Genomic DNA, 18297 nt, shown 5'->3' on the forward strand with positions numbered 1-18297 from the left:
ATTGCTTAATAAACATTTATTTTGTTTATTTTTATTTTATTAGTATTTTCCTTAAATGTGTTAAATATATATTTTCTCTCTCTAAATGTCCACTGAGTTGTGATCCAGGGGGCGGTAATACGCCTTAACATTGGTTGCCAACCAAGAAGAAGCTGTGAGCCAGGAGGGAGGGGGTGAGCGAGTCCTGAGTGATTCGCTTACGCTTCCGATTCAGCACAGGAGGGAGGGGGTTAGTGAGTGAGTGAGTGATTCGTTCGCTCTATGATTCAGCACCGGAGGGAGGGGGTGAGCGAGTCCTGAGTGATTTGCTTACGCTTACGATTCAACACAGAAAGGGAGGGGGTGAGTAGCTCAAATGTGCTGTTAGCATGTTAGCAGAGCGATGCTACTGTGAACCGAGGAGCTATTTTCTTGATCCGAGCTTCTACTCAGGGTTTTTTCTTCCAGTTCAGAGCAGAAATGCTTTTGTTAAGAAACTGGCTGTTGTCCCCCCCCCCACACACACACACAATTTTAATTATAAGCTAGATATATTTCTACTAAGCGAATTAGTTTGCTAACAGAAACAGGGATGAGTCAGTGAGTCAGTTGGGCTTGTGAATCATGATTCACTAGTCAGTAAAGTGATTCTCGAGTATTGAACGATTCGTTCACGAATCGAACATCACTAATAAACACACATCCCTGATATTTAATAGGGCAGGGCTGATATCTGTTCAGTGATGGCGTTTGTCTACAGCAGCAGTCAGTATTTTGAAGTCTTAACAAGCATTTCTTTTAAATATAATTTATATGATAATAATAGCTACACTCAAGAATTTGACTTGAAGTTACCAAAAAACACACGGATTAGCAAAGTGGAGGCAAACACTGCAGAGGTCTGTTGAGCAAGTTAGCTCTCAGCAGCTCTATTTTATGCAGTCGTGCATTAAAACCCATGAACTATGACTGAAATGTTTTCACATTTATCAATTAAATCATTTCATAAGATGTTTGAGCAACAAAATAGATTTTTTTCAACTTCAAGAAGTGGCTAAATTATATTTACCTAATGCTAAGAGCTAGCATAAGCTAGCTCAACTGATTTTGTTTTTATGATAATTTTTATTTGTTTTCTAGGTAAACAAGTAGTTTTATAGAAATATATTACAATATTAAGTTCATAACTTAATTTTGGCTGGCTAGTTTTGTTTTTGTTCTGTATCAAGGAATTTCTATCAAATAGAAAGTAAAATGGTGGATGTATGACATATATCAGTTTAAAAGAAATTAACAGAAATAAAATAAGAAAAATGTTGCGTGATATTTGATTAACATACACAATCTTCGTTTTTTAATGATTAGTTAGTGGAATTTACTAACTCTGGACAGTGTGAGCAGCACCCTTATGTGAGGGGACGTACAGCACGTAGGAGGCAGACTAGCTCAAATGCAAATGGATGGACTTTGGTGGGTTAAAGACTGTTCCATCTGAATGCACCTGCTCATTTGAATTTTCATACATTCATCCCTTGGGCAATGCCATTGTCGCAGTTCAAGTCCGGATGCTTGAAAATAGATAATCCAGTCTCTAAAGGTTTATTTTTTAAATTTAATTTTATTATTAAAACAACTCCCAAAATCCATCAACAACATGGAGAGAGTGGGAAATTTGGTAAATGGGCAGGTTTATTATATGGCACTCTTTTCTAAACGCCTGAATGCTTTCTGTCTAACATTCACTCTCCAATGAACAATGAATATATTTATATATGAGCCTTGTTTGGAATAAATGCTAGCTAACTAAGTGTTGCTTGTGGATTTTATCTTCAAACATTTTAAGCTGTATTCTGCTTTATATCTTTTAAAAAACATTTTGTTTGTGCTACTCAGTTCCTGGACAAACAAGGTGGACAAACAAATCCCCTTCAGCCTGACCTGAGCTGGGTCTGGCCTCTACACAAAATGCAGTTCAAAGACTCCAAAGAAAAGTTTTTTTTGTTTTGAGTTTGGGAACAGGATCGGTTGTGTTTAGATTCAGTTTCTTGTCACCTTGAGTAAATCAGAATCATTCACTCAACTTTCCTGGAGGTGGTCCCTCTTTTGTTGTGGATCTGATAATTGTTCCCCAAGCCTTGGAGGAAGGAGTGAGGTGTGTGTAAGGTGGGTGGAGAAGGATGGAGAGGAGGGATGGAGAGAGACTGAAGGGCTGGAGGAGAGGAAAGTGGAGCCAAGGAGATGGAGCGAGATTAGGGCGAGAGGCAAGACTTTAGCCAGCTTCCTCTGTGGAAAGAAGGAAACAAGAAGAGCACAGAGGAACAACACAAGAAAGACAACTCTGGAATGAATCAACATGTTAAAATTGACTAATAACAATGAAAAATAATTTATATACAATTAAATTAGTGGACAGTCTGTTACATTTTGAAAATGAGCACTTGGAATGGCTTAATACTGATTTATTAAATCATACAGCATATAAACAGCATATATAAAATATATACACAGCCCTCTGAATTCATTCAGCAAACATGAAACAATATGTTACAATGTAATTGGTGAGGGTTCTGTCCTGTTATGAATTAATGGACCTGGTGAAACCCATCTTTGCTATTTGGTATCAAAATAAAAAATACAAATCATAAATGAATAAAACAGCAAACAGTCTAAGTGTAGTAGTCTGTCTTCAGTGGGAAACAAAGGATTTAGAGCTGCAAGACAGAAAGACCAGCTTCTTTAGAGATGGAAAAATGTTGTTGGTTTCAGTGTTTTGATGCAATTTGTTGACAATAAGTGTAAAATGCTGTCTGTTCCATCCTTTAATTTCCCTTTCTGCAGAAATCCTGCATCTTTAAACCATACAAGGGCTTGCGACTTCTGAGTGAAGGCATGCTGGCAGCTGCAATAATGTTAGGTCATGGCCAGTCATGCCTACTGAGTTTTCTGGCATCCTAGTTCTGATAGGTAACCTGCCAACATGAGTCATGAACAATGTTCCCTCTAAGCTGCGCACGTGCGCAATTGCGCACTGCTGGCACGGAAAAAAAAAACTAACCTGAATTGAAATTAAAATTAATACTTTAACAATTCTGTTTTGCAGTGTTAGTCAATAAGTGACTGGCTGCTCCCGTATGGGATTAGAATGATGCCACCTTATCCCATGTAGAGATGACAGTGGACTTCAGGAGACATCCCTCAACTCTGCTCCCCCTCACCATATCAGACAGCCCTGTGTCGACTGTGAAGACCTTCAAGTTCCTGGGGACCACCATCTCCCAGGACCTGAAGTGGGAGACCAACATCAACTCCATCCTCAAAAAGACCCAGCAGAGGATGTACTTCCCGAGACAACTGGGGAAGTACAGTCTTCCACAGGAGCTGCTGATCCAGTTCTACACTGCGGTCATTGAGTCTGTCCTGTGCTCCTCCATCACAGTCTGGTATGGTGCAGCCACTAAACAGGACAGGAGCAGATTACAGCGGACTGTACGGGCAAGAGAAGATCATCGGCGCCCCCCTGCCCTCCATCCAGGATCTGTACCTCTCAAGAACCAGGAAATGGGCAGGGAAAATCATCACAGACCCCTCACACCCATGACACAGACTTTTTGATCTGCTGCCCTCTGGCAGACGGTACAGAAGCCTGCAGACCAGGACCACCCGACACAGGAACAGTTTCTTTCCCCTCGCCATCTCCCTTCTTAACAGTTGACCTGTCACACTGCTCCCACTGCCAGACTGCAACTGCACCTTATGTACATTCTGTAGTATTCATTGCACCTCATTTCATTTCTGTATTTTATGTATATAAGTTTAGATTAGTTATTTATAGTTGGTTTATACAGCTTTGTGTATGTATGTGTATGTATGTGTAATGTGTGTATATAGACACGTGTGTGTGTGATTTACATTGCTGAGCCACCATCTTCCGGAACCAAATTCCCTGTATGTGTCTGCTGTTGAGTTCAAATATTGAGGAGGGATACAGGAGGTAATCAACTTTCGTAATAACAACACTGGTCCGGCCAGGTGAAGTCAAACGATGATTTTTAATGACACGCGTGGGGAGACCGCCGCTGTACGCAGACAGCGCCAATCCCCAACTTACAGAGCATAAGCAGGTGTTTTATACCTTTCAGGGCTTAAATTTAATACGCCCCTTCAACGTCAATCAGATACAGGTCATACATAGAATTCAAAATCAAACATATACTTGGCCAACAAACACGATTCTGATTCTGACAGTCCAGCCAATAATGCGATTCACAATCGTATATACGCAGCTAATCAACGTGGTTGACCGGCTATGACAGCGTCCTTATGTGCCGACACTGGTGTTTTAGCTAGCAAAGCGGCGTGGCTGATGTGGAGTGAAGCCACGTTTATGACGTGTACAAACTTTGGAGATGTGAGCAGGACAGACGGAACAACTGACAGAAAAAGTGTGGACTTTATACCAGTTTTTAAATTGTGTTGATAGGTCACATAAAACCAGAGTTACGATAAAAACATATATGCAATGTTTGGTTTCCTTGCTGAATACTATCGTTGTTTATATTTACTCCCCGAAGAAACGGTAAAAACGGCGTTTTATAAGAAAAAAGGCTTGAAAGCGCTCTCCACCTGTGAGCACAAACAAACTCCACCCCCCTCTCCTTTTCCTATTCGTCCAAAAAAGTACCATGTCGACCAATCAAAAAATGATATGGCAACGTGGCATCCAGTTGTTAAGAAACGGGGGGAAGTTTTAGGAGTGACGGCGGTGTTTTGAGATGTGAGAGATTTGAGACGTTTAACGCAAATCTTGTGTAGTTAGTGTGTAGTGTAGTCAATAGTTTTGTTGTGTGTGTCAGAACAATGAGGCGACTGCTGAATGTTACAGGAGTTACAGGAGTGATACATCTCCTGCTGTCAGGCCTGCAGGTATCAGGCTGTTCTCCTTTATCTCATAGTGGACAGAAATTATTTTTTTGGAGTGGCACAAATAATTTGTGTGGCATCAAATTTGATGCAGAACAGCTCATTGTTCTGTAAATAGTTTGAAATGTTTATTTAAAAATGCCTTGGCTGCATTTAAAAAAATAGCTGCAAAAAACTTTGTTGTTTGCCAAACTGAGTTACATTTTTGAAGAAGTAACTATATAATTAATTGCCCAGCATTGGTCATTATATACTATATTTTGCAGACAGAGAGTTACAGGACTCTCTCCCAGACCACAGACTCATAATACAAGTCAGAGCTTTATAAAAAAAAAAAAGAAGAAGAAAAAAGTAAGTTGTGTTTTCGAAATTGGAGTTCAAGTTATTTTTACTTCCAATAGTGTTAACATACTACATAGGTCTTTTTTATTTTATTCTAAGTGGATTAAAGCAGTTAATTAAAAGTAGTCTAACATAAATGTAAATGCTGTAATTTGATTATTTTAATAAACCATGTAACTTGGATGGATTAGATGCTGGCGTGACCACAGTGCACACGTCTGATGTCGCTCACAGTGGTCCAAGGGACCGCTCAGGGAGTTTGTGTGTTCGCTCAGACACGTGAAAAATTAGAGGGAACATTGGTCATGAGTCATGAGCCAGCATACTCCGAGTGCCAGTCCCAGTCCCACGCCCATCTGCTTTTGCTGACTTTTTTGCAGGGTGTTGTCACTTCCTCTGTGCTCATGTCAAAAATCTTGTGACATTATTTGGCTGCGGGGTAAATGGTAGGGCTTAACAGAGTTGAAAGCAAATTGGATGTATGTAAATACTGGAATTTTATAGTGGAGTTAAACAATATGCATAATAATACAGTAGCACTAACATTTCAGTGGTTATTAAATTTCGTATAGATCTGATGTTCAGTTAAATTAAATGTCTTTAATTTCTTTCCAAATTAAAGAAATTTATTGAATTTATTTTTATATTTATCTTACAGTGAGAAAGCACTTGTTTTTACTGATTGATGGCTTTAAAATGCATTTTGAGGTTTCCCGTAACTGAGAATCTTTGAAGTATGTTTGGAGGATTTGAAGGGCACCGCATTCAGAAAATCATTTGTGTATAGAGTGGTAGCCTTTGGAGGTGGAAAGTGGAGCCACCATATAGGTGCCCACAAGTGCGCTTCCTTGAAATTTGAGAAGGTTTTATTCAGTTTGAGGCTAGATTTTTTTTTTTTAAGTCAATGTTTTTTTTGCCAGGTAGCCCAGAAATTCAGCTCTTACTGTGGTGATTGCAAAGGCAGGAAAGGACTCTTGTTACTCATTATAAAAAACACATAAAGCATGTTAAAGGACAACATAAAAACAGCTGCCTTTATGATTTACATATTAAAGGGCAAACTTATTTATCCAAAAGCATTTTGGATAAATAAACATAAGATCATTTTGCTCTTATGTTTTGAAGGACATTAGTTAAAAAGTTTCAAACACACAGAAACCCGGATAAACTGATGTGGAACTCCTAAATTAATCATTATGTGAAACTGTATAAAACGGTCATTGATCTGAGTTGTCATGGAGTCTTTATTTGTGGGTTAAACATTATTTAAGAGGAATAAGTTTCCACATAAAGTTTGATAAAGAACATTGAAACTGAATAAGTTAAAAAAAAAAATAGTAAAACATGTAGAACAAGTTAAAACCAAAGAAAACAGGTGAATTTATGTTTCACATATTGAAAGAGGAAGAAGTCCTGTTTTGTAGTCAAAACAATTTGAATCCTTAATTTTCTCTTTTTCCCTTATGTTTTGAAAGACAATACAAAGTTTCAAACACACAGAAACACGTGAGAACAATGAAGAACAAACTTCTGAATTAACCATTATGTGAAACTGTGTGAACGTTCATTGATTTGAGTTGCTGCAGAGTCGTTACATAAGAAGCTGAAGTGACTCATTAAAACTGAATAAGTAACAAAACACGTACAGCAGGTGCTTTCACGATTCACTTATTACATATTAAAAGAGGAAGGGTAAAGTCTCGAGTCTCTGTGTAAATGTTTGTTGATTTGTGGTGTTGTGGAGTTTCTATGATACCAGGAACATGTTTCTATTAAAGAATACATGGTGGCTGTGGCTGCCACTGAGGACAGATGGAGCTGTGCTGTAGTACAGTTCATGTCATCAGTTATAGACATGTTATAGTTTAGAAGCTGATGCTGAACAGTTTGGCCTTACAGTTGACTTGAATGACAGTTCTGATCTATGCAGAGCCTAAAGTAATGTAATTAAACACTGTGTTTAATATGAAGTGTCAAAACTGCTGTGCAAAAGCTCTATTCTTTGTACTTTGTTTTGCCAAAACATAAGAAAGAGGAGTGAAGATGATTCATTTAAATTACTGCACAAATGTTACAGTTTAAAATTCCCATTTGAACCCACTTATTTGGAATTACCAAGCCTGAACCATTCAAATAAGACAGGATGGATCTTTGCTGTCACGTTGTTTACTCCAAATTCTAGCCCAATCTTCTAAATGTTTCGGGATTCAGAAGATACGTTTTCCAACCTTCTGCTATCCAATTTTAAATCCGTGCAAACTGTTGCCTCCGATTCCTGTTCAGCTCACAGGAATGGAACTTGTTCAGGTTTTCTGCTGCTGTAGTCCATCTGCTTCAAAGTTCAATGTGATTTTTGTGCACACCCCTGTTGTAACAAGTGATTTACTGTTGCCTTCCTATCAGCCCAAAGCAGCCTGGTTATTCTTCTCTGACTTCTGGCAACAACACGGTATTTTCACCCTGAGAACTGCTGCTGACTGGATATTTTCTCTCTTTTGGACCATTTTCTAGAAGCCCAAGAGATGGTGGTGCAGGAAAATCCCAGTAAATCAGCAATTACTGTTCAATTCAGTTTAATTTAAATAGCAGCCAACTCAAAGGCCTTTATGTTGTAAGGCAGAGAACCTACAATAGAAATTTCTGAAATACTCAGACCAGCTAGTCTGGCACCAACAACACACCAGATTCAAAGTCACTTTAATCACCTTTCTTCCCCGTTCTGAAGGTCAGTCTGAATGTCAGAAGACCGTCTTGACCATGTATACATGCTTAAATGCACTGAGTTGGTGTCTTATCACTGGATGATTAGATATTTGCATTAACGCACAATTGAACAGGTGTACCTAACAAAGTGGCCGGTGAGTGCATACCCAGTGGCTAATTGCTATTTGTGTCTGAGCAGTTTTAATGTCATTTTCTGATAATATGTCCTGCTGGACTGAACCAAGGACTGAACCAAAAAATTGCAATCTAGCAACAAAAATCTTCATCTGAAATGTAAATTTTCTGATCTTTATTTCTTAAACACATTCACATTCTTATGACTGACAATAATGTTTATCTCAAAGGTACGGGTGTTTCAAACGATGGAGGGAAAAACGCTAAACTAGACCTTCATCGTGGTAAACTTTTTCCCCCTTTGCTTTTAAAAGGTAAAAAAAATTACACTCATTGTGTATTAGCTCCCCTTGTTCTGTAATGTGGAGAGAGAAGCTGCTATATTGCTGGAGATTCTACGGTTTCTCTCACAGTCTTTGAAGATGATGGAGACAGAAAACAGTACAACCATCCTGTCAGAGTGGACTAAGGTCTTTTGTTTCACATTCTGGTGTTGGTGGTAGTGTTGGTGAAGGCAGCTTCATTCATTTCTGTGTCCGAAGTCTTAAAAGCGCATTGAACAGATGATCTCAGGCAGAGATGTTTGGTCTTTAGCTGATTTCATGTTATCCTTCTGGGGTGGCTTGAAGGCACATGGCCACCTGAATCTGGAAGCCAGATGAAAAGAGCTGCTTCAGTACGACTGATTCTTTGTGGGGTTTTTTTTTTTTTTGCCTTTTTTTGTTTTATATGGAAAACACCAATATTTTCTACATATTGCTAGGTCCATATATATTTGGACACTGACAAGTTCTATTTTTTTTACTGTTTTCTGAAACATGTTCCAAATATAGTTATATAATAATCTTAATAAGATAGATATAAGATATAAGATATTTAGAGAAAGCAGGCATCTGAGGAAGAGACAAAGTGCCTGTTTTACAGGGGAAAGGTCTAAGCAGAGCGAGTGCAGCATTTAGACAGTTGCAATTTATTCATTTATTATCATTTTTTTTATCAGGTTCTTTGGTTCAGGACATTCAATTTGAAATAATAATAATAAAAAAACACACTACATTAACTCTCTGAGCACTAGGTTATTATCAGTGATGATCCTGACTCTAACCATGTTTTATCAAAGTTGTAATTTGTTGTTGCTACTTTTTGTGTGTCTCCAAATACAGGGTTAGGGTTTCGCCTATTGTCATCAAACCAGATGACTTACAGTGCCAGATGGTCCCTTTAAGTAGGTTGTTTTTAAGATTAACTGTAAATATTACGTTAAAAAAAGAGAGAGAGAGGTTGAACGATTTAATGACACTGGTGTTTGTCAGTCCACAGTAAAGCTGCTGATTGCTGTTCTTCATAGGTGCCCTGCAATGTTACCAAACAGTAACATTAATGAACCTCAGTTTTTGTCTGGTTTCATCTGTCTGAATCAGATGAGCAAACCGTGTTTCTGGAGCTTGTGCAAAGCTGCTGAAAGAAAGCTCTCCAAGGACACTGGACTGATCACCAGCTGTGAGTAGACAGGATGGTGAGCCAGGTGTCTGCTGGTGGAAGCTGGGTGCAGGGGTTTTATGGTCCATTCTCATGGCCTTCAGAAGTTTGGGCATTAAAGTAGAGAGGAAGGAGAGAGCCATCTATAGCATCTGTAAAGAGAAAAAAGAGGGCCAAGGGCACAGAGTAGCTAGCTGCTCAGAAACACCCTGAGGTGTGAATTCCTGATCAGCCCCAGTGGGATCACCTTGAGGTAAAGCTGGACCCCCAAAACACCCCATAATCCCAGGAACATCACTGAAGATGTCTCCAGACAGATGTTTGGACACAAACCCAAGTTCGGATGAAAGAAGTCACTGTGTCCCAACACCATATTATGGAACAAGTGCATTATATGAGGGTTGGATGAATGACATAAAATCAGGTGGGTGATTCAACAGGATACAGGAGAACCTCAAGAACCAAACATGTTAATCAACAAAATTGCTAAATTAAAAAAAGAAGAGGAAGATAAGATGTTCAGCAAGGACTACACTGTAAAACCCAACAGTGCATCTTACTAAAAGAAGTAAGTTGTTCTTACTCAGTTCTGAAAAATAGTTAAAGTAACTTTCATGAAGTGTGTTAGGTAGACCCAAAAGTATACATATGATATAATAACTTTATTGTAATAAGTACACATGATGTTTTTGTAATGTTTTAAGTACTGTTGCTTTAAACTGTTTAAGTAGTCATCATCCACAGCCCCGCCCCCAGCGTTTTGCCTGGACTTGTGGCCATGAGACACGAGTCTCATCAAGAGAAATTTTGCAAGAGTGGAAAGTACAAGATAAACGTTATTTTTATGTTTTTGTTTTTTTTTTGTTAATGCTTACTTCTAGCATACAAAACGTACATTTATCAGACTGCTTTGTTTTAGTTGTACTTTGTTGTAATTTATCATACTACTTTGTTGTAGTAGCTCGTAACTTAGCTTGCCAGCACACAATTCCCGCCTAGCGCTGTATGAAGTCTGCCTTCACAATTTCAAAAATTAACGGTTGGTGGCTTGTTTCAAATAGTTGGTAAGTAGTCTAATTTTTGCAAACTGCATGGCACAAAACTTTTGGTAAAATCAGTGTTTAGTCTTTTCTGACTCTGAACTTTATCAAGTTCAAATGTAGCCTACTTTTGACACAGTGAAAATAGTAGAAGATTTATTTAGTGTTAATTTTAAGAGTTTACTGGACAAGTTCACCTTCACAAATTTTAAATATGATGGTTAGTGGCATTTTAGTCGTGAAATAATTTACCTTTTCAAAGCTGCACTGCACCAAACCTAAACGTTTCTTACTCTGTACTTTACAAGGGTTAGCCTATTGTGTACTTCACTTGAGTAAAATTGCTTTATTATTTTATAACATATAGAGTAGTTGACCAACCTGAATTGAAAATGAACTGTAGTGCAAGAATAAATCTTACTGTTTTCAAAGCTTGTGTTATTCAGATTCACTGTTTTTAAGTGAAGTAAAAGTCTAAAAGTAAAAACTGTTCTGCTAGCTTTCTGTTCTCATGGCTTTTGTGTTATTACAGTGTGACGTTTGAAGGAGCAGTAGCACGCGAGAGATCATCCAGCACTGCATTAAAGACAGCCAGTAAAGGTGATTTTAAAACGATTTGACATCAAAATGTGGAATTGCAAGTTGTGTAGTTTTTCTACTGCCATAAAAGTCATGTTGTTGAAGCATTATCGGCTCAACCATGGTCAGTACTCCGCAATTTCACCCTTACCCTGTCTCTACAACACATGCATGTGTACATTTAGTACATTTAACTCATTAAAGATACACATGTCAAGAATGCACACTCCCACACAAAGAAAAGACGGTTCTTATCTAGATTTGAATAAATATGGATTTTGTTGCCCTGTGTGTAATTTTAAGCAGCCATTTATTGAAAGCCAAATGTTTATCCATCTGAGGGGGCATTTAAAACGAAAAGAAACTGTTCCATGTCCTTTCAAGAACTGCAAGAAATGCAGAGACCACCAAAATTCAGCAAGTTACAATGAAGGCATTGTGCAAAGTGTTATAAATGTAGAACAAAAAGATGACATGCAACTTGATTCAATAGAGTCATCAGATGACAATCAAGTGGCATCCACCAGTGAAATCAGTGGAATTGAGGGTTTAGAAGAGCAGTTGCAATACAATCTGGCTGGATTTTTCTTGAAAATGCAGACCATTCTCCATGTGTCCCAGAGAGCAACACAGGAGATTATTGAGCATATTGATCAGTTGTTTTTGTTATCACAACCTCTGGTTAGAAAATCAGTTGTAGATATACTGAAAAAGCACAACTGTACATATACGGACAAACTGGTGGATGAGATTTGTCAGGCAGTTTCTGATAGTAATGTTTTACATAAATGTGTCACATCCGAAGGACCACTATCTACAGCAAAGAGGAGGAAATCATATTACGAAGAAAATTTTCCATATGTCAAACCTGTGGAGTATTTAATTGAATCGTCAAAGCACACTTATATGTATGTGCCTATTCTCACATCTTTGCAATTGTTGTTGAAAAAAAATGATGTGCTTGAAGAAATTAAACAAGCACCCACACAGATTCCTGGACATTTCATGTCATTTTGTGATGGATCCTACTACCAGGAAAATGTTCTACTGTCACAAGAGGGACAGAAATTGTCAATAATACTTTATGTGGATGATTTTGAAATCGCAAACCCGATTGGTACCTCAAAGAAAATACATAAAGTCTTTGCAGTTTATTGTACACTGGCAAACTTTCCAGTTAAATCTTGTTCTGCTCTACACTGCACTCAGCTTGCTCTGCTGTGCAATTCCAATGATGTACGCCAGTTTGGGTATAAGGAAATGTTGTCACCACTCTTAAATGATCTGAAGACTCTTGAAGAAGTAGGTGTCTACATTTAGACTCTTGGTGAATGTCTTAAAGGCACTGTCTACTCTGTTGTGGCAGACAACCTTGCTGCCCACGGACTTGCTGGTTTCAATGAGAGTTTCAGGTCTACATATTTCTGTAGGTTTTGTCATGCCACCCAAACAGAAATGCAAACAGAAAATGCTGTTACAGGGAATTATGTAATGAGAACAAAAGATGCTCATGATAATCTTGTGCAAGAGCTTCAGAATGATGACATTGAGGAAAACTATGGTGTTAAAAACACCTGTGTTCTTTCTGACCATCTCTCTTTCTTCCATCCTGTCACAGGCTTCCCACCTGACCTCCTACACGACCTGTTTGAAGGTGTCGTTCCAGTGGAGTTGGCACATTGTTTAAAAGGTTTGATTTCTAAGAGATATTTTACCTTAGAAGACTTAAACAGAGCAATTCTGCGCTTTCCATACCAACATTCTGACAAAGTTGATCGCCCTCATCCAATACCCTCAAATTTTGCCAGGCGAGGGACCATTGGTGGGAACGGGCATGAAAATCATGCCCTTCTTAGACTGTTGCCTCTTCTCATTGGCTCCAAAGTTCCAGAAAGAGACACTTTTTGGGAAGTTCTAATGGATTTAAAGGACGTAGTTCAGCTTGCCATGTCTCATACTTTTAGTGATGAGACCATTCAGTACATGGCCTGTAAAATATTAGATCACAGACAACTCTTTCAGGAAGTGTTTCCTAATGTTCGATTCAGGCCAAAGCATCATTACATCGAGCATTACCCGCACTTAATAAAGTGCTTTGGTCCCTTAGTTCATCTTTGGACAATGAGATTTGAGGGAAAGCATAAGGTTTTCAAAAAAATAATTCATGACTAGGGACGGGTACCGGTATCCGGTGCCATGATGGCACCGGTTCTGTCATAAACGGTAGTAACCAGACCAAAAAGCAGCGCACATTTCGGTGCTTTATTTCGGTGCTTTTTTTTCCTGAGCTGTGATACACTTTAGATTCTAGCCAATCATTTTACGTTTCCGAGGATAGTAGGCGGGTCCAGGTACGTACGTTCTTTTAGAGCAGAGCTACAGATTAAAAATGCCCAAGGCGAAGCGGTCAAAAGTCTGGCTGTACTTCACAGCAAAATATGCAAACTCAGCAGCTGCAACAAGTGCTTTAAGCTGATTCTGTGATACTGTCAAAGGAGGTAACACCTCAAATCTGATGAAACACCTGGCGACGCATAGCGTTTTTTTTTTTAAAGCCGAGAAACGCACCGTATTTGATAGCTTGCTGCGAGACCTCACACCGTGCACATCTACTGCGGGTGTGGTGCCTGTTATCGGACCCGGAGTTTGCAACATCTCCCAAAAACCCGAAAAGTAGAGTCCTGGCCCCTAGCCCTGCCAGTGTAGCAGAAATGATGACGGATGATGATGCAGCAGCAGCAGCAGCAGCCGTTCTTCTCTGCGTGAGTAGCTTAATGTTGTTCGTGTGTAATTTACGTTGAGTAGGCTAACCATGTTATTAAATTAACGCATGTAAGGTGAACTAGCAAACATCATCATAACTACATGAGGCTGTCTTCTTGTTTGATGGCAGATACTCCCTTCACCCTGGCCAAAAAGGCTAAAATGACCAAAGAAAAAGTGGAAAACAGTTAAACATGAGAGGTTTTTGGACAAAGTTTGTGTTTTTCCCATTGTTTAAGCACTGCTTCCAGCCAAGAGTGATGCCATATATGCTCCATAGCTGCAGAAAAGGCTAACCTTGTTATCTTTTTACAAAAAAACAGCTGAACATCAGAGGTTTTTGGACCAATTTTGTGTTCTCCATTCTTTAATCACCGGTTTGAGCACCGGTTTGAGCACCGTTTAAGCACCGGTGTTGTGCCAAAAAGTGATTGCCTGCCAAAAAGTGATTTCCAATGTTTCCGTGTATTTTTTATGTGTAATATCTTTATGTATGTTGATAAATAGACTTCGGTGAACAGCGTTTACAAAGGGGTTATATATAGAATTAAAAGATTATCTGTTTTTTCAAGTATCCTGCATAGTCCACAATGCTAACTCTGTGTTATTGTACTCACATTATAACCAATCCGGTCCTTTATCTCCACTTAAAATATTTTTACAGAACTATTGTAATATTTGAGCCATTTCTGCTGTCATCCTGGCCAACTTAATCTTAAAAAATACATTTTTAATGTTAATGAGATTTTTTTTTAACTGCATAAATAAAGGTTCTGTAAAAGTCGCTGCCAAAAACTGATTGCGGCTTCTACCTTGTTACACGAATGTTGTTTGTGGCTCAATATGACTTTGTGTCATCCATGAGGGATGCATTTGACATATGTTTCACATATTATAGGCCAAGAAGTTACTTATAGCAGTTTAAATACGAGCAATCAGTTTTTGGCAAATACTGGAAATCAGTTTTTGGCAGACAATCACTTTTTGGCACAACACCGGCACCGTTTCAAAAGTACCGGTTTGGCACCGGTATCGGATAAAACCTAAATGATACCCATCCCTATTCATGACACTCACAACTACAAAAATGTACTAAAAACTTTGGCAGAGAGACATCAAAGCATGATGGCATTTTATTTGTCCTCATCAACGTTTTTCAAACCACCTGTGCAAACATCCAAAATGGAGTCTTTGTACATTTCATCATTACCTGCAGATACACAATCATTTATTTCAGGTATTGCTGACAGTGACACAATATATGCAACAAAAAAGGTTACAATTAATGGCACAAACTTTGCAATTGGCATGTTTGTATGCACAGGGGCTTATGCTGCATTGCCAGAGTTCAAAGAGATTCTTAATGTACTGCTCATCAGAAACAACATTTATTTTCTCTTGAAAGACTATGACACTTATTACGTTGAGCACTTGCGTTCATATGAAGTAGCAGAGAATCAACAGAGGGGTCTCCGTCACAGTGTAAAATCTTTGTGCCAACTGTCTGACCACATGCTGCATGTTGCTTATAAGATAGCAAATGAACTCATTCTAACAACAAACCATTTCATTCCAGTGTCTGACTAAAGAAACTGAGACATCAGCTGATTCCAACAATTTGTGAACCAATGCAAAGGTAATTCATCTATTCAGTTTTTTTGTATTCACATAAATGTTTTTATATTTTTGCACAGTTAATATTTTGTAAATAACTGTAAACACAAACATGCATTAAAATGCCACTATAATATGTGAAACCTGTCTGTTACAGAAATAACAAATTCAGATGGAGGCAACAGGAATATTGAAGCTAAGGGTCATCCTTGATAAGGATAACACTGAAAAACTTATTTTGCCATCTCGTCCAAACAGTGTGCAAGCCCTCATAGATGAGATCAAATCTAGGCTAAATTTTACTTTTGACTTTCGGCTGCAGTTTCATGACCCAGATTTTGATAATGCCTTGTGTAATTTGGTTAAAATAGAAGACCTGCCAGCTATAGCATCTGTTAAAGTTGTCAGGTTAGTTGAGCTGGACCAGATTTCAACGAGCACTGATGACACAATCCTTCAGACTGATAGCACTGATACCATAGATTCACCAGAGCGTATAAGTAGATGGCCAGAAGTTTTTATTGTTCCGCCATTTTCTTATGAAGTGGAACATGTATTAAGAGAGGGTAATGCAGCATTTGATAAAGATGGGAAAGTAATTATACTGACACGAGATCAAAAACACAACATACTTGAGACAATGGGGGAAGAAATCTACAAACTAAAAGCATACCCTAGTACAACACAAATTGGCAAGGCTGCAGAAGCTTTAGTTAGAAAACATCCCTGTCTGAAAGAGAGGAATTCTGACAGTGGGTGGGACAAAAACGACATCTATGCAACTAGAACAGCAGCTCTGGCCGGCCTACCAATGTACCTCAAGCAGGATTCTTCAGAGATTTTCAAAACATGCAAGGTACTTGGGTATTACAATAATTTGCACATTTGAATTTAAAAAAGGTTGAAAGGAGTTTATAAGTCATCTGGACTTGGGTTGAAAGTTTAAGACGTGAAGTTGAATGACTTATAAACTTCTTTCATCCTTGATTTGACTGGATAAATGAAAAATGAACCTTCACTGTCAATTTAAAACATGTTATGATATATAGAATTTGAAAAACTGAAGAAAGGTGCTTGACCATTTGTATTTATACTTTTAACAGAGATATTACAGATGAATAATTGTGCACTCTGTATTATAGGAGGAAATTGAGTTCTATGAAGCCACAATTGCTCTGGTTGCTGATGTCGATGAAGAGGAGGTGCCTGGAGGAGTTCCTTTCTCACCACGCCAAGTGTTCATAGTACTTGAAGATCAGGTTGTTATGACTCATCACTCATGGACTGATGCCCTGGTGTGTTTGTTTGGGCTAATCTATGCTCTGCATCTGAGCTATCCTGAGAAGTGTACTGGCTTTTTTGAGTTCATTCAAGTAGTGTTGCTGAAGCTAGACGATGAGAGAAAGCAACTAAAACCAAAATTGCAGACACTAAAAAATGAGCTTGTGTAGATGATGTTTGTTTTTCACTGTCAGTATAGTCTTGCTTTTTCAGTTATCTGTGAATGGCTTCAATAGTTTTATTTGTTCAGGGTAATCAGCTTTCTAAAAAGCAATGTGGAGAAAGCTAAGAATAAGGAGACAATCTATATTTGACATTTTGTTTGTGATTGAAAAAAATCTTTACATAGTGTGTAATCTTAAGCTTATTTCTAAAAACATATTTTAGTTACATGGAAATCTTTTGGAAGATAACTGATAATTAGTCAATATGTACAGTATACTTTGAAGCTTTATTTTTAAATTGTGTGATGAGTGCCAGTTCACTTGATTCGAAGTCTGGGCAAAACTGTTGAGAAGCCACAAATACTTTTGAGAATATTTTTTGTTAGTTCAGCTGTTTTCTATAGTTGCATTGCTGTAGTGCATGTGATTTCATTATTATACTAAATGTTACTTAAAATTGTGATTGTTATGGCTCTAATTGCCTCTAGACTATTGTTTTTTTATGATGTACACCTATGTAGCAGGTCTACATTACTAAATTTGTGTTTTGTATATTTAATCGATTTTCAAAATGCTACAAAAAACATTCAAAATTCCCTAAAAGCACACGTTTTAAAATTCCTAATTATTTGTTTGTTTGATAATGGCTTTAGCAGTCATAGTTTATAACTGAAAGTATGGTTGTATTCATTCTGTATTTTCTCTGCAGTTAAAGTTAATAAAAACTGAATGGAAAGAATAATAGCTTGGTTTTGTGTTAATAGTACTTGAACCATTTGGTGCAATCGGTTTCCCCAATTGGATTAAGTTGTTTAAATACAACTATTTAAGTTAATTTAACTTAATTTGAATATGAGCATGTAACACTTTAAATAAGTTTGAATAAATACAGCATCTTAGTACAACATAATTAATGGTTTAAGTTAAAACATACTAAAAACAATGAGTAAATAAACATAATGCATTTGAGTTACATTATCATATTTGCTTTGGGTTCTCGGGACTCTAATAAAGTACTTAAATAACCCAAAACTGTTTAAGTTATAAAACTTGAATCAATTGGTGCAATCGGTTTCCCCAAATCATTTGAGTTAACTTAACTTGTCAGGTTTTACAGTGTAGGACGCTTGCAGAATGTCTGTTTTACACACTAGCTCCATTACCAGGATCTGAACTGGCAGTTCAGGCCACCAGTTACCTGTGGACTGTGGTAATTCTGCATCTGTTGGCATATCTTTATCTTAGATAAAGTATTGATAAATCCTTTATTGACCCCCTGTATGGTCATCCAGCTTTAA

Source organism: Neolamprologus brichardi, chromosome 16 (assembly GCF_056152115.1).
Source record: "Neolamprologus brichardi isolate AB-2024 chromosome 16, ASM5615211v1, whole genome shotgun sequence".
Classification (NCBI taxonomy): Eukaryota; Metazoa; Chordata; class Actinopteri; order Cichliformes; family Cichlidae; genus Neolamprologus; species Neolamprologus brichardi.